The sequence below is a fragment of the Myodes glareolus genome, chromosome 3, assembly GCF_982192425.1.
Source record: "Myodes glareolus chromosome 3, mMyoGla1.1, whole genome shotgun sequence".
NCBI lineage: Eukaryota > Metazoa > Chordata > Mammalia > Rodentia > Cricetidae > Myodes > Myodes glareolus.
The window spans coordinates 120026010-120050501 of record NC_142028.1 but is presented as its reverse complement, the minus strand read 5'-3'; positions in this window follow the sequence as shown (position 1 = coordinate 120050501).

Sequence of the window (24492 nt, the reverse complement as noted above, 5' to 3'; positions counted from 1 at the left end):
TATAGGAAACAATAGAACTGTCACATATCTGGGTGGATTTCCCAGGCCTGGAATACGATCTGGCAGTATCTTGAAAGCTGAGAATACTCACGCTTGACTTCACATGCTCTGTCCAACTGGAATGGAGAACATTTGCTCACCAAAAAGTTTATTCTCTAGTGTTCAGAATGGCACAGTCTACAATAGCAACAATAGAAACTGATAATAAAAGGTAGAAGTGGGGTATATCAAAAAAGTAAAACAAAAAAAAAGATCAGCACTCTTTCTAAAATTATCAACTGTGGTAGTAACTAAGGCCTCAACTCTTATTCACAATCACCTGTAGCAGTCTGAGTTCCATGAATCTTTTCGGGACTACAGTTCAGGTAAAATTGGAATTTTGTATTTGCCTCAGAAAAAGAGTTCAAGGGAGCCAAAAGGAAATAGAGTTGAATTTTATTAAAAGACATTTAGATTTATATTGGTTTAATAATCTTATTAGTTTAATCTCATTATTTAAAAATTCCATAGACATGTATGATGCATTTTGATAATTTCCATCCCCATATCCTCTTTTCCAATTCCTCTCCTATTTCTTCTATCACTTCCACATTTTTAACATAGGTTTTCAGGAAGAGGATGCAGGGGATGAGGTGCTTAGAAAGAAAACAAGACACCCATGAGAGCATCAACTTGAGCTTCTCAGAGAAGAATCACATATTCTTCTCTTTACAATACCCATGTATATGATTTGACTGAGCTATGTTTTATCCTAGAAGGATTGCTAAAGAACCAAAATGAGATCACAGAGTGATTCTGGACTATACCCGAGAGAATCACAATTGATAAGGTAAACCTCTAGACATAGGAACATATGTGGGGTTACTTGCACTGTAAACAAAGTTAAGTCTTAGGAGATTTCAAGAACTATTCAGATGTATTCAGATCTCAAGTTTTGTTCATTTTATGATTTTTTAAAGTTTATTTTACATTTGTGGATGTTTTGCTTACATGTATGTCTGTGTACCACATTCCTGCCTCGTCCTGGCAGGAGACAGAAGAGTTTATCAGATCCCTGAGAATTGGAGCTGGGGATTGGAGTTGTGAACTGCCATATGGGTATAAGGAGCTGAACCCAGGCTCCCTTCTGGAAGGGAAGCCCGTACTCTTAACCACTGTGCAAGCTTTCTATCCATCACTGTTTATTTTTAACTTTAAATTATTTTTACTTGAAAATATTCTTATATAAAGTCACATTTCCTTCATGCTGGCAACCTCACAGTAAATGCTAACTGTGCTGGAATTCCTGATTCTTGGCTGACAAAAGTCTTTAACCAGATCCAAGTGAGGGACTCACTACTATGCCTTCCTTTGCTAAAACAAAGTTTTGGGATGCTTTCTAGAAAAAAAAAAGAAGAAAGAAACACACACACACACACACACACAAAACCAAAGTCTGGAAGATTCTGAATTGTCAGCTGAGAACTTCTTATTGTTTAGGGATTATCATACCAACTTTTAAAATTTTATGTAAAATTTATATTTCCAATGAACTGATAGCTAGGAAATAAGTCATATATTTTCTCTTTTTTCATATGCTTTTTCAATATTGGGTAATCCATCCTACTTAAATAACTAAATAAATCAGTAAGGAATTTGGCAATTTAGTAGCATAATTGCTTTTAGACAGAAAATTTATGTTGTATATTTGAAAAGATATAGGTACACTGCTTCTTAGTGAAATTGATTATTTTATGATATTGGGGTTATGATATTTTATGATATGGTTATTTTATGACATTGGGGTTAAAGATGAAAGATGTCAGAGTTTCATAACTATTGGAATCATCCCTTGTCTACCAAAAGCCTAAAGTTATAATAAAAACAAGGCAAGCTAGGCAAGAATACCATAGTCTCCTGTTTGTAAAGATCATCAACTTTTAGTATGAAAAGCAAGAACACTAGTTAGGACTAAAGAACAAGTTAGCTAGAGCTAACCTGTGATCTGCAGGTCTGATATATAATCATAGCTCAAAAGGGAGATGCTTAGGTTGATGAGTGTTGCTCAAATCAATCAATGAATTATTTTAAGATGGATGTTGACTTTCCATTATAGAGATAGAATTCATGAACATTCAAAGACCCGGAATAAGGGGGACTCAGGGGAACTGTGGCATTCACAAAAGAAGACACCAGAAAAAAACAATACTCTGTTCATCAATTGTCACTAAATTTCTGACCCAAGCAAGACCCTGATTGCAGGTCAGTACAAGCCTCTCTACAGACTATGCTAGAGCTATTACCATATCTGATTTCAAGGTATACTGCAAAATCATCAAAACAAAAACTTATATAGAGACGAAGTGAATGGAGTAGAAAACTGTGATATGAACCCATACAATTGCAGTCCATGGATTTTTTTTTGAAAAGATGTTAAAATATACATTGAAGGAAAAACAGTTCCTTCAGCAAATGGTGCTGGAATATGAGTATATAGAAAGAAAATTAACCCCTGTATCTCAACCTGAACAATAACCAATCACACATGTATTAAAGCCCTTAATATAAGACCCACAACTCTTAAATTACTAGAAGAAATTTAACTACTAGTAGGAGGAACTATTCCAGCAAGTAGCATATGCAATGACTTTCTCAGTAGGATTTTAGTCGCTCAGAAAAAGATGTCACCAACTGACAAAAGGAAAGTCATATTAAAATGCTTCTGTATTGCCAAAGAAACAGCTGAATGAAGAGACAGCTTACAAAATGGGAGGAAATCGTTGGCAGCTACATAGCTAGTAGAAGATTAGCACCTATAATATATAGAGAATTCTAAAAACTAAACAAGAAGTTAAAAATACAATCAACAAATGCACTAATTAAATATCTAAAAGTTCTTAAAAAACAAATGGAAAATGGGCTGGTAAACAGAGTTTAGTCAGGAAAAACAGTAGCTGCCAAGGATAATGACTAAACTGAGTTCAATCCTTAAAACCCACATGGTAGAAGAATAAAACAGAACTAACTTCCATAAAAATTTCTATGAGCTCTATATGTGTACTGTAGTCCATGTGCAATCCCACAAAATTAAATAAATAAAAATAAGTAAGTAAATGCAACAACATCAATGAACACCAGGGAAATCAAAACTACTTTGAGATTCCATCTTAGCCTAGATAGAATGATACTCATCAAGATGATAAATATTAACAAATGTTATCAAGGGTGTGAACAAAAAGGAACCCTTATATACTGTTTGTGGAAATGTTAGCTAGTCTAGGTCACTATACAAATTAGTTAGTTTTCTTTTAAAAATACTAATAATAGATCATCTGAATGGTTCAAATATACTACTCCTGGGAATTTCCCCAAGGATCTCCAAGTCAACACATTGTGGAATGAGTATTGATCACAGCATTATGAACAGTAGTTAAATAATAGAATAGACATAGGCATCCAATACAGAAATGGAGAAACAAATTTGGTATATGTGAACAACGTCATGTTTTCATTCAGCTTTTTATATTTTTGCAGGATATGTATGCACTGTGGGTAATTATATTAATAATTTTCAGAATGACAAATGCTGTTTTCTCTCATATAGATACAAAATGAAACATACATATATATATATGACAAAAATGTGGAAGTAATACAGTCTAGAGAGAAAAAGAGCAGCACTAGGAAGGCAGGGTCTGGAAAAGGGAGGATGGGGAAGCATAAGAGGAAGAATATGGTAAAAAATATATCATATACATATATGAAGGTTTGACTAAATAGCAATTAATAAAAAGGCATCATGCTTTGAAAATGTTAGTGAACATAATAACATATACCCATGAAACACCCTGTTTATATAAATATGATCAAATCATAATGCATATTTACTATATTATGGTAAAATTAGTTTTTAGTAGAACTAAGAACTCTCAAGTTCTTAGTGTCAGTTGAATTTGCATCCATCATTTTGTATTTTAATTAGATTCTATTAAGAAAAAAATGTTTGTGCCATTTGTCTATATAAAATTTACATTTGAGAATTCACATTAAATTAAAATTTAAATAAAGGAAGGGATAATCTTTTGCCGTCCATCTGAATGTCTGATAATAAGGAAATTGTTGATAAAATTATAGTATGTTCATTAATCAAGTCATATGTAGGCTGTAAGATAATTAGACAGGGGAAATGGGAAGACCACATGATAAAAACAGAGGCAGAACACAATGTTGCACCCTTTCCGTGGTAGGCATTAAGTGTGCAGATGGGAAGTTTATATAAAAGTGGAGAATGAGAGTGAAGATAATTGTGTTCATGTAATGTTGTTGGTTGTAGTTGAATTGCTTGTGTTCATGCAAGCTTAGGAAGTAAATTAGGAAAGAACTTTTGCAGTGTCTCATATTCCATACTGCCGATGTGCTAAACAGCAAAAAAGAAAAAGTAAACCTTCTAGGAGAGTCTGGACTACTAGACCAGCTCTTTGGAAATGGCACTTTATGAAATGACAAAGGCTTTGGTTTGTTTGTTTTGGATATTAAAAGACAAAATACAGAAAAAGCGTCAGTGAAAAAATTGCAAACGTATTTCTGCTGTTTTATCATCACAGACAGAGAAGTAGAGAAGGATCTTGGAAAAAAACAATAATGTACTAGATTTCTCTGGAATGAACATCTCCACAAACTTAGCAAAACCTACGACCACTACCACCACTAACAAAACAAAACAATGCAATATCAAGCAACCAACCAAAAGCAGTGAAAAGTATATCAAGGTTTGTAAGTCAATGCCAGTTTCTGGATAGCAGACACTTTGCCTGAAACTGCACTGAGGGTAGAGGTAGTGGAGGCTCCATGGAGTCTCAGATGCCTGCTGCTATATAGTGACGAGCAAGGCCTCTTGAACTGAGAAAGGCAATTTTCAATATAAGCTAATCTGTTGTCTTTGAAAGGAGAGTCTTTTTGTAGGAGGGGTTGGGGCCTAGATAGCAGTAACTGAAGGATGTTCAAGGCTGACACTTCATTTAATAAGAGTACTTATTTTATATGTATTTTGCCCAGAATGAAAGTTTACAACAGACAAAACTTTCCAAACAAAAGATACTTGCATGACCTACAGCAATTGTATTTCCATTGCTCATGTAATACCTGAATCAGTTTCAGTGTATGCATGGTTGCAGTTTTCACTTCCCACTGTCAGTGTGCATAGGAACCACACATTGTGAAATGATCACTCTTATTAAATCACCACCCTATAGGCAGCCTTCCATTAGTGCTGTCTAGATTCCAAAGCCATTCACAGAGAAACTCTTTTTTTGAAGACAATTAGACTTTATAATTCAGGTTGCCTTCCTCAACTCTACACATTTTTTTTCACTTGAACAAATTATTATTAACATTATTTTAAAAATCCATCTTATTCTTCCTTCTCTAGTCTAGACAGAGTATTCTGCTCTGTCATACTGGTCATCAGCTAAGGTAAGGTGTCATTTTAGATGTCAACAAATGTTGTGACAGAGACTATGGGTTGAGTTTATTTTGAAAACACTGAGCTTGTTCTTAAATGCATTTCATCCTACAATGGTTGCTAGAAGTGGCAATACTTGTGGCTCCTTCAGCCTGTAATGAACAGTTCTAGAGGTATAACACAAAATTTTTTGAAGCCATTTACAAATTTTCTCTGAGTATATTTTTCCTTAATTCGGAAATCTTATACTTTTGGTATTATATTTCTTCTGAATTTTTAAATTTTCTTTTGCACAATAATAGGTCAGCTTTGTGTTCTTTGAAGTTCTTCTGGTTAGAGATCATTTCATCATATAATTATCCCACATGAAAACCCTATATACAAAAAAAAAATCAAAGTGTTTGCTATTACTTGGGAAGAGCATCGCTCCCTTTTTCTTTACCCAGAAATATCTTGGTTTCCATATGGTACAGTGTAAAATTTCCTAAAGTTTGATAGTCTGGACTAAATGGGAGTTAGCAGAAGACATTCTTACTTGTTTTGCAAGTCACTTGGAAGTTGGGCCTGCAAATGTGTGAATAACCATTAAAATCAAATGATTTGGTAAAATTCATTCAGAAAGTTGTCAGAAAGCTATTTTCAAGAACAGATTTAGTCCATTCACTTCAAGAACATTCATTTTATTATAAAAGAAGAGTAACTAGTTAATCCTTTCTATCTGTATTCCTTGTTTTTCTTTCATTTCTTTGGCATGTAAAACTTAAGGAAAGAAAAACAATGAAAAAGGGAAAAATAAGATGAGAAGGCTAAAGAGATTTAGGACATTTGCTGCTGTTGTCGAGAACTTTAGTTTAGTTCCCAGAACCGACATGGTGGCTTGTAACTCCAGTTCCAGAGGAACTGATATCCACTTCTGATTTTCATAGGCACCAGGCACACGTGCGGTGCATATAACTACATACAGTCAAATACTCATAATTGTAAAATCAAAACACATAAATCTTGAAAACTAATTTTAAAAAGGATGGGAAAAGGGAGAAGGGAAGGAATGGTACAGAATGAGAAGGAAGGGAACAGAGGGGAAAGCATGGAAAAAAGAAGGAAAAGGGGGAATCCCCTTGATCAAATAATTTACCTTTAAGTCTTTAATATCTTTCCTGTTATTTCTATATTGTATCTAACTCTGCAGTCTCTCTCAAAATAATGCATCCGAGAACCATTATTATCTAACAATTTCCCGAGATGAAGTCATCCATTTTCAGGGGAACTCTGAAAGTCACTGGCAGTTCTTAAGGTGGTGAAGCATTACATCCTGCAGAGGTTCTCATTAAGCTCCCAAAACAAACAACTCAAAGGCTTCATAAACCTGACTAGCAGGAGGAGGCTCAGACCAGACGTCTTAGTTAGGATTTCTGTTGCTGTGAAGAGACACCATGAGCATGGCAACTCTTAAAAGAAAAATATTTAACTGAGGGTGCTCACTTACAGCTTCAGAGGTTCACTCCATTGTCATCATGGCAGGGAACATGGAGATATGCAGGAAGATGTGCTGCTGGAGGAGTAACTGAGTGTCCTACATCTTGAAGGCAACAGGAAGTTGACTGAGACACTGGGAAGTATCCTGAGCGTAGAAAACCCTAAAACCCACCCCCACGGTGACGCACTTTCTCCAACAAGGCTGTACCCATTCCAACAAAGCCACACATCCTAATAGTGCCACTCCCTATGAAATTATGGGGTTAATTACATTCAAACTACACCATTTCATCCTGACCCCCATAAGCTTTTAATCATATCGTAATGCAAAATGCTTTTACTTCAACATCATAAGCCCCCATAGTCGATCACAGTCTCAACAAATGTTTCAAAGTTCAAACTCCAAAGTCTCTACTGAGGTTCATGCAATCTGGTGAATAAAATCACTGGTAAAAATAAAAAATCAGATCACATACTTCCAGCATATAATGAAGGACAAAGGATATACATTACCATTCCAAAATTCAGGGAAGGGAGCATAGCAAAGAAATACTGGACCAACAGAAGACTAAAAACCAGCTGGGCAACTCCAAATTCTGTATCTCCACATCTGATGTCAACGCTTTTCAGATCTCCTACTTTGCTCAGCTCTGTTGACTGCAAAACATTTCATTCTCCTGCTGGTTCCACTCCCTATTAGCAGCTTTCCTCAGCAGACATTCCACAACTCTCTCATTGCTAACATCCAGGGGTCTCCAACACAATTCAGGCTTCAACTTCACAGTTTCATGGCCTTTCTAGGTCTCCATTCAGGGACACCCCTGACATATGCCTAGTCTCAGAGGCTTTATTCCATAACTCCTTTCTTCTGTCCTTAACTCGATCCAGAACTACAACCATATGGCCAAAGCTGCCAAGTTCTGCTGCTTACTGGGGCTGATACGTGGCCTTCTCTTTTAATTACAACTTCACTAGATTTCTGCTTACTTTCACTGCCTATGCTTGACTGTCCTGAAATGTGCTCTGTAGACCAAATTGCCCTCAAATTCAGAGATCTGTCAGGCTCTGCCTCCTGAGTGCTGGGATTAAAGATATGCATTGCCACGCCTGACTCTAAGATTTTTTTAAAGTTCCTTTTCACAAGTTGAAAATTTAGCTGTGAGAGATCTTGCCCTGAGGTAACCACTCCCTGTATTCTATTTTTTAAAATCTATTTATCTCCTTTAACATAGAATTTATCTCCATTCCACTCCCTGGTGCTCTTTTTGTCCTCTTTTTTTTTTTTTGTCCAGCTTTCTCCTTTTCATCAAAAATCTTCAACAGAGTTAACACTAGTAACTGCACAACAGAGTCTATACTAGGCTGTTTAGAGATTTCCTCTGCCACTGTAATTAATCCACAATTCTTCATTTTAGCCTCAGGCAGACTTTCCAGACAAGGGCAAAAAGTAGCTACTTTCTTCACCAAAATGTCACAAGAATGATCTCTAGGGAACATGCTACAATTCCTCTCCTTTGTAAACTCTTGAGTGAGCACCCCACAGTTCATCAAATCACTCTTAGCACTACTGTCCTCCATGCTTCTCCTCATATGGTCCATTAAACAGCATGTAAAATGTTCAACTGCTTTACAAATCCATAGTTCAAAAGTCTATATTATTCCAAATAAAAACATTACTGGACCTATGTCAACAATACACTAGTCCCTGGTACCAACTTCTATCTTAGTTTGGATTTTTATTGCTGTGAAAAAACACCAAGACCATGACAACTCTTAAAAGGAAAACATTTAATTGAGGGTGTGATGTGGAATTCCCTTCTATATGCTATAAATACAGTGGTTAATTAAGAAACTACTTTGAGCCTGTAGCAGAGCAGGTCAGAACAGAGCTAAGCAAGGAAAACTAAACTGAATGCTAAGAAAACTAAACTGAAAGCAGAGTCAGTGAGAAGCCATATAGCTCCACCGGACACAGATGCAGGAACTTTACTTGGTAAGCCACAGTCTCGTGGCGATACACAGATTAATGGAGATGTGTTAATTTCAGATATGAGTTAGCCAGAAATGTGCTTAAGCTATTGGTCAAACTGTATTGCAAATAATATGGTTTGTGTGTTATTATTTGGGGGCTGAGCAACCAGGAACAAACAAGGATTTTCTCTGACAGTTTCAGAGGTTCACTCCATTATCACCATGGTGTGGAATATGGTGGGATGCAGACAGATTTGGGGCTGGAGTAGTAGCTGAGAGTCCTATTAACACTGGGTGGTATCTTGAGCATAGGAAACCTATGCCAACCCCACAGTGACACACTTCCACCTACAAGGCCATACCCACTCCAGCAAAGCCATACCTCATAATAGTGCTATCTCCTATGAGATTATGGGAGCCTATTACATTCAATCTACCACAACAGATGATCTGCCCGGAAGAGACTAACTATTGGACTACTTGTATCTATGTAGTTTGTTCTAGGTTTCAAGGTTTCTTGAACTGTCACTAGGTTGGTTGTGATTTTAGAGATGAAGTGTAAGCCTCCGCACTTTCTGTGGATACCCAGGCCTAATCCAGGAGCGCGCTTTCCTGAACCAGGGCCTGAGAATGGACGACTGTCCTAAGGGTTTAAACAGACAAACACAAGAGACCTGCTCGCTTGCCAAAGAGCAAAAAAGCCCTTTATTAAACTCAAGTCGGGTATTTATACCAGGAGGCAAGAGGGTTCAAAAGGGCATGGCCCCCTCCCATCAGGAGCAGTAGAATAGATTGTACATTCCCAGCGCCTCAGGCAGAATCAGCTACCGGGATGGGGGGGGGGAGGCAGACGTGGGAGGCATGTAGGGCCTGCAGCTGCAACCTTGTTTACAGGTGGAATTACCATAACAAAGACAGCCAAGTTCTTTCTAAGCTACCCTCAAGCCAGTGCTAGTGCAGAATCTCCAGGGGCCAGAGGTCAAACAGCCCTGCTAAATGCCGAGGAAGAAAAGGGAAAAAGACTTGGGTACCTACAATGAAGGTCATTTCTGTCCCTGTAGGTAACTCTTTACTCATATTCCTGTAAAGAAACTCAGTAAACTCATTGATTCGCCAAGTTGAACTTGGAGGGTTTCCTTACTTTTATCACCAGTTCCTTATCTGCAGTAAGTAGATGTTTGCTTACATCTACCCCTGAGCATTGTCACATGGCACCTGTGTCCTCTCAAATTATTTAATAGTTACTTCTTTTAAAAATTTACTTTTGTTTGTTTGTTGTTGTTGTTGTGTGTGTGTGTGTGTATGTGTTGGCAGGTGGGTGCACACCACAGCATTAATGTGGATCTCAAAGACAGCTCGCAGGTGTCACTTCTTCGGTTCTTTTTAACCCACTGTGTGAATCCTGGATGGACAAACTCAGGTCAACAGCTTGCTGATATGCTCCTTTAATGGCCAATCCACTCATAGAGTTCATTTTTTAAATTTCTTAGCACAATCAAGCTTGCCACCCCCACCACTGCCCCCACCCCTGATTGAAACATGATTATTTCTGAACTTGCTTCTTTAAGGACCAGGGGCATGACTCTAACCAAAGCTTCTGGAGAGAATATGTTCATCTTCAACTTTCTTTTATTTCTTACCACTCTCTTCCTATGCAAACTCAAATGGCAGTCAATTTGCCTCAATCTTCATAAAGGATATTTACTCTATCTGTGCTTCTATGTCGGTCTAAAAATCCCATCTATGCTTTCATTCTAAATGTTTTCTGTGACATTTCTTGTCTCTTGATGCTTTAAATTTCATTTCTCTTGTTAAATAACTTTGATACGTACTTTAAATTTTCTTTATTTTAATGACACTACCACTAGACACTATGGAAAACCACAATTCAAAAAAAAAAAGAGAGGTCATGAAATGGGGATTATAGAATGAATTATACACAAAGAAGAAAATATATTTTTATTTTCCTGAGAATCTTCAGAGAAATTGAGTTTTGAGTAGATAATATAGTTGCTGCCAAATTTTTATCTTTTCTCCTCTGGAGATTCCTTATATGGAGAATATATTTTCTGGGCATAAATAAATAACAGCAAAATCTTATTAATGACTACCTACAAATTTTTGGAAATATTCCATAATAAAAAATTTCAAAGTGTAAAAGTTTTATTGGTGTGTCAGAAACTTCTTGGCTTCCTACTAAAGTAGGAAGGCAACTGTTTTCTTTGCTCAGTGATTACTATTATTAGTACCAAAGAATTAGCCATTGGAAAACATTCAAAATATGCAATTGTATTTGGCTTTGTGCTTCTGAAGCAATAACAGGTTTTGTTCCTCTCAATGAACTTGGGATATTTCTTTGTATATGCCTGGAAAATGATGCCCCAGAAATGTTTAATTATAATTTTCATATTTGATGTAGAGCTGCTCAAAGGTTTTGAATGAACAAAATGGATCTGAAAAATTCAACAACTATTGGGCCATGGAACTTTCCCAGTGCAGCAAGCATTTAACAACACACATTAGGGGCAATATAGCCGGTAAATGAGGCTTCTGCGAAACCTGCATAAAAGCTCATGCACTTCTTTTTATCTCACAAAGACAAATTAATTCTCTCAATTTGTCTACATTGAAATGTGTATTTACAATTCATGAAATTAAAGCTCCATAGGGTTCCAGGATTTACCTCAGTAAAGCGGCACATAGTATAAGTCAAGTCCCTGAGCAAGATGCCACTGGAAAAAACACTGTGATGTGAATATGGAGGAAAATTTAGGTTTGTTTTTAAAATTGCTGTGATTATTGGGCCAAAAGTAAGGTGGACACAGTGCCCATCAGCAATGATAGGTTGCTTTGGGTATATAGAGAATATGATGAGGTTTGGAAGTTTTAAATCTTTAATTAGGCAATGATTTTGTCCATAAAACACATCACTTCTGTTTTACATCATGAACTTAAAATGAATGATGAATATAAAGGTTGAATATAACTATAGAGGCATGGAGGCATAATGCCTATAGTCTCAGCATTTGTAAAGGTGAAATAGGAAGATCTAGAAGCTCAGAGACAATCAGAGTGCAATTTATAGTGAAATAAAGAGATCCAATCAATTAAAATATCATTTATTCAAAATATAAATACAAATATCAGAGTTTTAAAAACTTAATTTTTAGTATCTTTATATATTGAAACCTTCTTGTATAAGGAACATTGAGTCTTACATTGGCCTCAAAGGTATTTTTCTGTAGATATATGCTGACTCTCTCTATATAGTTTACTCTTCTAAATGTGGTAAAGTGAATTATGCAGCTGTGATTGAGGATGGTGAGGAGGAGAGAGTGTCAGGACTCACTCCAAACTTTGCAGCATAATCACCATGTCTTTATGAGCAGGAAGGGTTATAGAAACAGCAAGGCAACCAGAGGCCAGAAAATCTTGGCAGTAGGGTGCTGCTGGCTGTGATGATGCCAGAGAGGACCAAGTCAAGAGATTCAGGGGCCCTTCTAAGCTGGAAAACACATGGTGCTGCTAATGGTACACAGATCTGCCAGTTTCTTAATACAAGTTTGGTGAGTCCAACCAATGTGAGTATCTGACTCTTCATAACAAAAACACACAGATATCCTCTTCAATCAAAAATGCTGTGGCAATACAATACAGCAATCCTATGCAACTAACACAACTATGTAGTGACGAGGCAAGCAGGCCTGCTTTTGTCCCACCCGGCTCCCATGCGGCTAGCTTTTCACCCAAAATAACAAAACACAAATTGTATTCATTTAAACACTGCCTGGCCCATTATCTCCAGCCTCTTATTGACTAACTCTCACATATTGATTAATCCATATCTAATAATCTATATGCCACCACAAGATCGTGACTTACTGAGAGGATTCTAACCCACGTCCATCTTGGGCAGAAGAAACATGGTATCTGCCTCACTTCCCTTCTTTCCAGCATTCTGTTTTGTCCACTCCGCCTACCTATGTTCTGACCTATCAGACCAAGCAGTTTCTTTATTAATTAACCAATGAAAGCAACACATAGAAAGAAGACCCACCTACATCATTTCCCCTTTTTCTGTATAAATATCACAACTATAAACAATTTTGAGATACAAACTGAAGGATTATCTCCAGTTTATCAAGATCATGTATTAACATGGCAGAGAAAGTATTAAAACATGATTTCATAATCTAAAGCACAAAATTTTTCTTCTAGTAAAAATCATTTTGCCAGCTATGTAGTCCAGGCATGTAAGAAGTCAGTACGGTATCTCTGTAGAAGTCAAATAGGTTTCTGGTCTGTCTTGCTTTCCCATTGAGTTGGATTTTGGCTCAGTCATCAGCATGGCTCATCCTTTCCCAGAGTTTCATTCACTATTGATAGGGTACTGTCTAAGGAAAATAACCACCATGTCAGCTGTTGTCTTACTCATGCCCTGGTTGTACTTTCTCACCTGGGAACTTCAGTGTTTGACGCTCTGTTGTGCAATATTAGTTTAAAATGTGTTACATTTGTTTATGCTGTGAAATAGTTACTTAATGATGCAAACACGTGTTTCATTCTTTTATGTTGCATTTGTTTAACTTTGTAAGGCTGGGTTACTTTACCTGTTTAAAGCATCTGATTGAGCTAATAAAGAGTTGAACATCCAATAGCTACGCAGGGGAGAGAAAGAGGCAGGGCTGATGGGCAGAGAATAAATAGGAGAAATCTAGGGAAGAGAACAAGGAGCAAGAAAAGAAGAAGTAGATGAGGATGCCAGTGGCCAGCTACCCAGTCACACCATCAGCCACGGAGTAAAAAGGAAAGAAAGATGTATGGAATAAAAAAAAAAAAGCTCAGAGACAAAAATAGTCAAAGAGAAATGGGAGAATTTAAGTTAGAAAAGTTGACTATAAACAAGCCAAGCTAGGCTGAACATTCATAAGAAAGAATAAGTGTCCATGTATTTATTTGGAAGCTGGGTGGTGGACCCTCGAAAGTAAAAAGCAAACTACACAGCTCTGCCGGATTGTGCCTTCTCCTATACTTAGCTTTGCCCAGTGTCTAAGGTTATATGGGGCTGGGCCTGCTCCTGCACGTAGCTTTGTATCCACATCTTATCTTACTCGGGTACAGGTGATTTTTCATCATCACCCTGGAGTCACAGCCTTATTTATGCTTGTTTCCACAGGTTTTAGTAGAAATAAACAGCCCTGGGGTGTTCATGTGGTCCTCAGGGCATAGAAACATATTTGGTCTAAAGACCCATATTTATACCTGTATAGAGTAACTGAAGACTCTCATAATAGTGACCTTGAACCTTCAATGGACAATGGAATTTGTTAATTCTATCCTTTAAAGAAATAATTTTCTTTGGAAGAAGCATGTTATTAGAATAATTGAAATATAATTATAAACATGATTATATGTTTATAATAATTTATAAGGATAATTTTATAATATTCTATATTATATCATATTTTGTATATTGCAATTATATATTATATGTAATTATTCAATTTTAGTAAATACTATTACAAGTAATGTTATATATTAGATTGTAAATATGTATGATATTATAATATAATCATATTGTACTAATATAAATGTAACTGTAATAAAAGATAATTTTGATGCTTAAAAGTCACCATTGTATACTATCATAGTCTAAGATAATGACAGAAGTTTAGATACATGACTAGATCTCTGTGTACAAATCAACTTAAGCTTTCTTAACAAAACAAAGTTGTGAAGTCGTGGAAAGTTTTCATTAATAACACTACTGAATTCCATAAAATCTTGCATAAATTATTCATAATCTTTATTTAATTTCAATCTTGGCTTGAGTAAAGCCCTAGATGTAATGCTCTGATTCTGTGGGGTAGCCACTAAACCAGAACAGAACACTATCAAGGCTGACGGTGTCATCTGACCTCTTGGTGACTCTGTGACCTAATTTGTAAATTGAAATGTATTGCCACACTGCTGGGAGTATGATCATGTAATTGGTTCTACAATTCCCCAGGGAACCTTCCAATCAGAGTATGAAAGATGCCTGGACTATATTATCGGAAAAATAGCAGTGGGAAGTGTGCCTCTGACATGAATAGCTAAAATTATCTAGGGATCTAGCAGCTATACAGAGGTTAACTTGAATAGCATGTCTAAACAATGGCCCACCTCTTTCTATACAGATATATTCTTCTGACATACTCATATTACATCACATCAATATTTTCTTCCCTCAAATTTGAACATAAGAAGAAATGTTGAGATCTTTCGTAAGTAAGTTAATTATTGTCCTGCAAAACAACCTTTCTTTCAGAGGATCTTCAATATTTTATTTCAAGGTGAAAGAGAATGCTACATCTACAGATAATTTCATCTATGTTAGAGTAATGGTATTATTCATTAGCCTTTGCAAACATAAATAAATATATATCCAAAATCAGATGTCCATAAACCCATTAAACCCTTAGAATGACTGGATTTACTTGGATTTTTATTTGTCTAAAGCATTAAATATGCACGAAAGAATACATTAGCAGAACAGCTTAATCGAATCTTAGCTTCTTGTTACAGGAATGCCAAGAAGAGCTGGAAAGACAATTCTGAACGGTTCCCAAGCTCTTTGACTTTTATTTGAATTGTTCTTGTTAGCCATTCAACTCCTTAACTCACTTTCAAGGGCTCAAGGGTAGTTTAATTTTAATGATTTGGACCCCTAATGTGATGATTTAAGAGAGAAGCCTCTGGAACCTGATGATTTTGCCACTACTCTCTTTTGAAGTCTGGAAACTGACAGACAATTTTGGAGTTTGATCAGACAAAGATGAAGCTGATAGAATTTAGCAAGCAGTGTCTTTACTAGATGAATAAAGCCAAGCGTATTGTTTGTTCACAATTAGCTAGTGTGATTTTTTACATTCAGTGTTACCAGGCTGTTCCAAAGCAGGTAATAGCCTACAACTTCTTACAGTTGCAGCATGATTCAATTCATTCTTAACAAGTCACAGCACATAATTCAGTTGCTCTGTAAAAGTTAATCAACAAGGTAAGGACACATCAGAATAATAATCTTAAGACAGAAGGCCTTACAAAAATATTTCAAACTGTTTTCTTTTCCCCTTTTCCCACTGCAAACTAAAAATATCTGATTGAAAGTTAAAGAAAAAGACACAAAGCACAAATGCTTAACTTCAGGAAGTGCTTGGCAATTGCTACCTGGTGGTGAGAAGGATAATGCATTTTAATTGTGCAGCTGGTGCTTTGGGATTTAGAGCTCCAAAGAGTAGTTCTTATTCACAAGCTGTAGAAAATTAAGACAAAGTGACCTTTGCATGACTATTTATTATTACAGATTTCTATTTCCCTTCAGGGTTGTGGTCATGGTGGGAAGAACAACTCAACAGTTGGCAAATTTTTCAATCTCAAAGATCCTCAAGCAAACTGAGAGGAGAGCTGTCACTTGATTTCACATGTGGATGACAAATAATGTTAGAATATTTCAAGAGGTAGCCTTGAGGTAGAGTAACAACTTAATAAGGAAGAGCATGTTGAATGTTTAAATTCACATCCTCAAAGTTTTGCTTCCTTACTAAAGACTTTAGGACAAAATCTTACCCTCACTGTACTTGGTCTTACCTCAGTGCCAAGTTTTAGTATGTGGTTGGTTTTTTAGTTGGAGCTGCCATCTCATACCTAATTTAATGTGCATTTGAGCAGTAAGAATGACAGAATGGGAATGCAGCAGTCTCATGACATTGGTATTACCTCTGTCAATCAGGAAGAGATGGGCTGGATGTTTTCATGGAGATGTCTCTTCTGACAATAATGTAAATGACAACTGTAGAACTTGACATTTTGGTAACTTACACAGTGACTCATGTCTTATGGAAAGACAATTCTGAACTGTTCCCAAGTTCTTTGACTTCTGTTTGAATTGTTCTTATGTACTGTCTTATGTCTCTGATGGTTTTGACTGAGCTTTAGTGGGGAGTCAGGTGATTCTTTAAGCAGATGTTCCTGCTGCTGGCTTGCTCTATCCATACTGATCCCTTACACTTAGAACATAGCCTCTCTATGCTCCTCTAAATTATCTTCCTTGTCCAGAGATCCACAGATTCACACAACTTTTCAAGAATATGGAAAACTAACCCTTCATTATTAATAATTTATTTTTATTGATTATTATTGTTGTTACCTGAGTTTTTCAACAGCAAAGGTCATAAATAATCTCTTTAATTATCCAGTTTACTTGTGTAAATTCCTCTAAGGAAGAGATAAACTGTCTGACGACATTAAGAAATACCATTAAATAGCAAACATTTAAATATTCTTTTATTGGGGCAATATCAATCAATCTTTGTTGGGACTTCAGACTCTCAGATCCTGAATTTTCTATGACTCTTTGTCAGCTGGAGTGAACAGCTTGTTTCTCTGTGCTTGCAGCTCTTCTGACCACGAGACCCTCATGAGTTCCTGATGGCAGGGGAGTATTCCAAGAGATAGGGCATGGCCATTAATTAAGGAGAACCCTATATAGGCTGACCTGGAACACAATAAAATCAGCATTCTTGTTTCAAGGATGACCCATGTTTCTGTGTGTGTGTTTCGGTCTCCAGACTCTTGCCCAAGTTGCATACCACCTGTGGGACATGGAAGGTATGGTACAATCTCTTACTAATTAATTAATTTATTTATTTTAAACCTTTTTTTTTCCATTTTACATATAACCATGAGAAGCCTTGCCCTCTTTGAGGAATATATGGGGGAGAAGGTGGAGGAAGTGGGAGGAAGGGAGGGAATGGGAACTGGGATTGATATGGGACACTGTGCATGTCTCTCAGAGGCAACAAGAAGCTCCACTATGCTAGACTGTGTGGAGCAAACAGAAAGTACCACATATACCATAATAATGGTGCAACTTAAGGCTTAGACTGGGCAAGCAATCAGGAACTTCTGTATTTCCCCTAGCAATGGCACAGCTTAAGTTTTGAAGACGCATTTAGCATTTTAAAAATCACTCCTAGACAGTAAAAAAATTACAGATATGCAACAAAGACAAATCCAGATAAGAAAGACCTATAATGGGTCACAGTGTTGGATAAATGTATGTAGGCTTAGGAGAGAGAAGAAAAGAAGTATAGAGAGTTGAAAAAGAAGTAAATAATTTTAAAAAGTAGACTTTAAAGAGACAGAGTACAGTCATAGATTAAAAGGAGTAAAGAAAAATAACACAAAAAATGGAAAATTCACAGAGAATCTGATTATGTATGTTATTGTGTTTTCTTTGAATTTTTTGACTGTGAAGTAGCTAAGTACAGAGAGACATTTCATTGTATGGGCTACTACACTAAACAAGCATGTATGTTATAAAGGTATCATGACTTCCAAATTTGGGCCTAGGGATATGTCGTTTTGAAAAAGAAGTTCATCTCTTGTTTCCACAGAAGAAAAGAACCTGTGAATTGTTTCCAGACCAATATGGTTTCATGGACCAAGGTCCCCTGAAAAGTCACCATGAACATCCTAAAAATACATTCAAAAATTACTTTGCCCAATAAGTAGCAGAAGAAATTTGGAGATAACTTTGCCCATATTCCCAAATATTGCCTATAAATGTTTGCTTACATTTAAAAGGAGATATGCTATAGAAATTTGCATTGGTATAGGTCTTGGTTTATTGACACAAATTTAAGGTATATTTTGTTATATGTATATTTTTCTGCTCTTGATTAAGGTACTGTGATTTTATAGTTCATTTAAAAATGTAATGTAGAATTAAGAAATATAGGTTAATAGATAATAGTCTAATAATAGTATAGTCTATAATAGTCAAGCTGAAGTCATGCTAGTTAGATTTTCTAGATTTATGGAGATATATTTTAGATGGATGGGCATTTTTCAAACCTTTCAAAGACTACACAATATGGCATTTTAAATGTTTAATAGCTTAAGACTTTTCATGAAGGTGAGACACATCTGCTCCTGGCAGCACCAACCTACTTCAAACAGATGATGAGCATCAAAAGGACTCCTTAGCCATTTGGGCAAGAGATTGCTCTTGCTTGAACTGCTTAACTGAACACGCAGAATCTGCAGGACTGCTGAACTTGCCTAAAGGTTAGATGATCATTAAGGGTTTCTGCTTCATGAATGAGTGTTGACAGGGTTTCTGTCTGCCTGGTTCCCCAGCCGCTTAGTCCCAGAGAAATCACACAGAGGTCTACATTAACTATAAACTGATTGGCCCGTTAGCTCAGGCTTCTTATTAACTCTTATAACTTACATTATCCTATTATTCTTATCTGTGTTAGCCACATGGCTCGGTACCTTTTTCAGTGGTGTAGTCACATCTTGTTTCTTATGTGTCTGGACAGGACTTCAGAGGGAGTTTCCCTCTTCCCAGAAAAGAGTCTGTGAGACATTCTGCAGGATCCAGAAGGAAGAAGAAAGTGACTGAACTCTCTTTGAAATTTCCTTCTTCATGAAAAAGTCTGCCAGATACTATGGGATTGTAGGCTAAAGATGGATGCCCCAATGATACAGAAGAACTTTGGGTAACTGTCCAGGCAGCAAGATGTCTGTCATTTTTAGAGTTTTGGAAGTTATTTACAATGTGCTTTCTGTTTACTTAGGTAATATTGTATCCTTCTGGAGTCTTTGATACTATTGAAGAGTAAATAGATAGTTATAGTTGTAGTTTTCTTTAGTTATGATAAAAGATAAATAGAAATATTGTAAGAGTCTGCACTTTCCAGTGGATACCCACGCCCGATTCAGGCTGCGTGCTTTCCCGAACTCGGGCCCACGAGAATGGACGATTGTCCTGAGGGTTAAAAAAGAGACACACACAAAAGAGACCTTTGCTCATTTACCAGAGTACATGGCAACTTTATTAAACTCAAGTCGGCTAGAGGGATCGAAAATGCAAGGCCTCCTCCCATCCAGGAGCAGGAGGAGAAGATTAAAGCTTCCCGGCGCCTTGGGCAGGATCAGTTTGGGGAGGCAGACTATGGGCCCACTGCTGAAACCTTGAATACAAGTGGAATCACCATAACAAAGAGAACCAGGTTCTTGCTAAGTTATCCCCTCAAGCCAGAGCTAGTGCAGAGTCTCCAGGGAGCCGGAGGTCACACGGCCCTGTGAATCGCCAGGAGAAGGGAAAAAACCTTGGTAGCTACAAAATATTGTAATTGTAATTCTTGCTTGTTATCTGTTTTGTTATATGCAGTTTTACTATGTTAAACTTTAAACCTTTTTTATTTAAACAGAAAAGGGAGGTGATTTGGGAGTCCCTTCTGTGTACTGTGATTTTCATTAATGAATAAAGAAACTGCTTTGGCCTCTTGATAGGGCAGAACTTAGGTAGGTGGGGAAGATTGAACTAAATGTTGGGAGATAGAAGGGTGGGGTCAGGGGACACCATTGATCTGCTGCCAGATATAGATGTGTTGAAACTTTTTTGGTAGGCTATAAGTTCATGGTGATATAGATTAATAGAAATGGGTTAAATTAAAATGTAAGAGTTAGCCAATAAAAAGCTAGGGCTAATGGGCCAAACGGTGATTTAATTAATACAGTTTCTCTGTGGTTATTTTGGGTCTGGGAGGCTGGGAAACAAACAAGCGGCCAAGCAGTCTGCTGCTACACTGGTGCATCCTCTAAAGTTAAACTTTCCCAGTGACTTCAGAGCGATTTGCCTTTTATTTACTTCTGACAGTCTGATTTATGCTGCGATAGAAGCCATTTTATTCTGTTTCCACGCTGCCACTAAGAAAAGTCTGTAATGTTCCTAAGCGAGGAGTTAGCTCACATATGCTAAAACGAATTTTGGAAATTATTTTCTTAAGCTGAGATTGGGGAGATTAAAAGTCATTATCTTTGCCAAAGTTGGTTAAGGAAATGGAGCACCTATGTCACCTTAGCTCTCGTGAGAGTTTTTCTGAGAACAGTCTATTCAATTTTCTGGCATTTAACATCAGAGAAAGATGAAGGATAAGAATGTATCTAAATTATGCTGTGCCAACAGCAAAAATCTGTGTCTAATAAGATCCTTGCTCTTGTCTTATCTAGTCCATCAAAGTTTGTATCTTATTACTTGGAAGAACTCTAGAGATAAAAAGGGAATCTGATGGGAAAGATTCCCATAACACAGGGATGATTGTGTAAAGGCCTAGGAAGGTATCAAGCAATACAGAAAGGATTTTGTCATCTGTCTGAGAGCTATGACTATGTTGGGATTAGTAGTAATACTAGTGTCCTTACTGTTGTAACATATTTTCACAGTTCAGTGATTAAAAATAACATTTATTTATTTGTTACACTTCTAGAGATCAACAGTCTCAAACCATGGTGTGAGAATATGACTTTTTGGGGAATAGTGGTGGTGATGCTAGCATTTGTGCTCCTTGGCTGTGCCTGCTTTCTTCACTTTTAGAGATATTGTCAGCACTGTGCCTTCAAATCTCTGTCCTTCCTTTATCTCATGGCCTTCTGTATCTAGGGAATTTTGCTTCTGTAAAAGGATTCTTGAGCTGACCTGGGACAACATGAATAGGACAAGAAAATTCCACATCTTATGTTTTTATATCATTTCTAAAAACCCTATTTTTCCAAGATGACAACAAAATATATTTTTTTAAATTGGGGTTATTTATTGCCAATGTGTAAGGGCATAATTTATTATTTTTGTTACCAATAAAAATAGTCACAAAAGCTTGATTTTCAAATATAATTCCACTTGCAATGAGAGAGAGAGACACATAATGTGAACTGGTCTTAAATTCTGTAACATTATGGTAATGGTATACATCACAGTATGGATGCCTACATACATACATAGATACATATTAAGATGTCTTGCAACATAGCTTCTTTTTTCTTTTAACCATTTTTAAAGACTTATTTTAATAAATTGGATACTTTTTCCAAGTTCTTTAGAAAAACATGAAAACCCTCTTTTAATATCCACATACACTTCATGAACATTTTTGTGATATTGATTACTTTTAACCAAGTAGTTCTTTCTTAAACCATGTTGGCATCTTGTTTCAGAAAGGATTAAGAGATAAGTTACTTGATATTCGTGAAAAATACATATCAGCATTTTATATAATTGGGATAACATTTACATCTGAACATCAATTCAGTAATTGCATGTAAAACTTAGAACTATACTGGCATGAAGAATTAATGTTTTAATAACTTAGTGCTTTTCATGACAATGAGACACGTCTGCTCCTGGCAGCACCAAACTTCTTCAAGAGGAAAATGGGCATTGAAGAGGCTTCTTATGGAGTTGGTTAGTCATTTGGGAAAAAATTGCTCTTGCCTGGACTGTTGCATAAACTGGACACAAAGAAGCCCCAGAGAGAAGACTATTGAACTTGCCTAAAGGTGAGATGATCTTTTGGGATTCTTGATTCTTGAATCTGAGAGATATTCTGCAGGTTACAAAAGAAAGTGACTGAACTGTCTGAATTGTCCTGCTTCATGGAAATGTTTGCTGGATACTATGGGCCTGTAGGCTGAAGATGGATGCCCCAATGATACAGAAAAACTTTGGGTGACTGTCCAGGCAACAGAGATATCTCTGTCATTTCTAGAGTTTTGGAAGTTGCTTACAATGTACTTCCTGTTTACTTAGGTAATATTATAACCTTCTAGAGTCTTTGATGGAGTTGAAGAATGGATGGAAAGTTACAGTTATAGTTTTTCTTTGTTATGATAAAAGACAAAATAGATATAAATATGGCAACTGTAGTTCTTGCATGTTTCCTAATTTTTATATGCAATTTTACTGTGTTAAAGCCTTCCTTTTTTTTTAAACAGAAAAGGTAAAATGATGTAGGAGGTTCTTCTGTCTGTGTTGCTTTCAATGGTTGAATAAAGAAACTGCCTTTGCTTTTTGATAGGGCAGCACTTAGATGGGTAGGGTAGAAGAACAGAATGCTGGGTAAAGGACAGAGAGGCAGATGCCATGGTTCTCCTGCCCGAGACGGATGCTGGTTAGACTCATGCTGGTAAGCCACAGTCAAGTGGCAATACACACTAATGAAAATGGGTTAAACTAATATGTAAGAGTTAGCCAATAAGATGTTAGAAATAATGGGCTAGGTAGTTAATACAATTTCTGTATGATTATTTCGGGGGTTAAGCTAGCCAGGTGGCCAGGATGAAAAGCAGGCCCACTCCTCTTACTACAGAGAAACACGGGTAGAAAGAGACTTAAAATGAATCTACAATGAAAGTTACCTGGTGTGGAGGAAAAGTGGGTGGCACTGGGAATATCAATGACTTCTCTGGGGTGGTAAAAACACTCTTTCTTATCATTCATTGATAATGAATGACTGTTGCATTTAGTTTTTGTTAATTCGCTGAACTATTCACACATGTGTAGCATGTATCTTATGTAGTCTTAAAGAGTTTTAAATGCATATATCTTAAAGAACTTTAAAGAGTTCTTAAAATCAATAAGTGGATAATTTAAATTACTTAAGCCAACAGTTTATGATTAAGTAAATCATGGAATGTGCACTCAGTAGAGTATTACAAAGATGTAACAAAGAAAGAACAGTTTGTGTACTTAAATGAAATTATGTCAAAGATGTATTGTTAAACAGAAACATTATGACATATAATATTATACAGGACAGACTACTGACTGCATAAAAGAGGAGAGAGTAAAATGGGAAAAGGAGAGACGATGAAAAGGTACAACATTCCAGTCAGACCCAGCCTCTATTTCTTTATTTCTAACGTAAGAATAATAAAATCAATCTCATGGGTTTCTGTGAGGACAAAGTAAACACATCTGACTATGTAAATATGTGAAACCTGGACCAGACATGGTAGTAAAATCTTGTAATTATTCAGGAGGTGGATGATAGAGGACCGTAAGGTTTGACAGCCTGGACTATTACCCTAACTTCAGGAATAAACAAAGACTATCTACTTTTAGAATTACTCTTCAACACTATATTTAAAGTCCTGAGCATTGAAATAAAGTGCACAAGTGTGCACACACACTCACGCATTCACAAAAATTAAGGTACTCACATTAGATAGAAAAGAGAGCTGAAAGAATACACAAAAAGTTTCTAGTACATAAAAGTAATTTTGGCAAGGTAAGCACGCAAATACCTATTGTATTTCAAAAGAGTTGCAACAAATGCCCATGAACTGAACATTTTAAGCATCAGCTCCAATAGCTCCAAACGTGAAAGCCTCTGGTATTAGCCTAATAAGACACAAAATTGTGTACTGAAAAATAGAAAGCATTGGTGACACTTCCACTTTTGCAAGGAGAGGCTGCTTGTTCGTCCCAGCTGCCCGGCTAGCTTAGCCCTGAAATAACCACTGCTTTATAGTATGCTGTAAAAAATGGACATACAGAACCCACAGAGAAATGAGTGCTGAATTTGCCTAAAGGGGAGATGTTTCGGGGTTCCTGCTTTATGAAAGAGTCTGCGAGACATTCTGCAGGATACAGAAGAAAATGACTGACAAACTGCCAATCTAGGCAAAACTGTCTTTAAAATTTCTTGCTTCATGGAAAAGTCGGCTGCATACTATGGACCTGTAGGCTGAAGATGGCTGCTCCAATGGTACAGAGA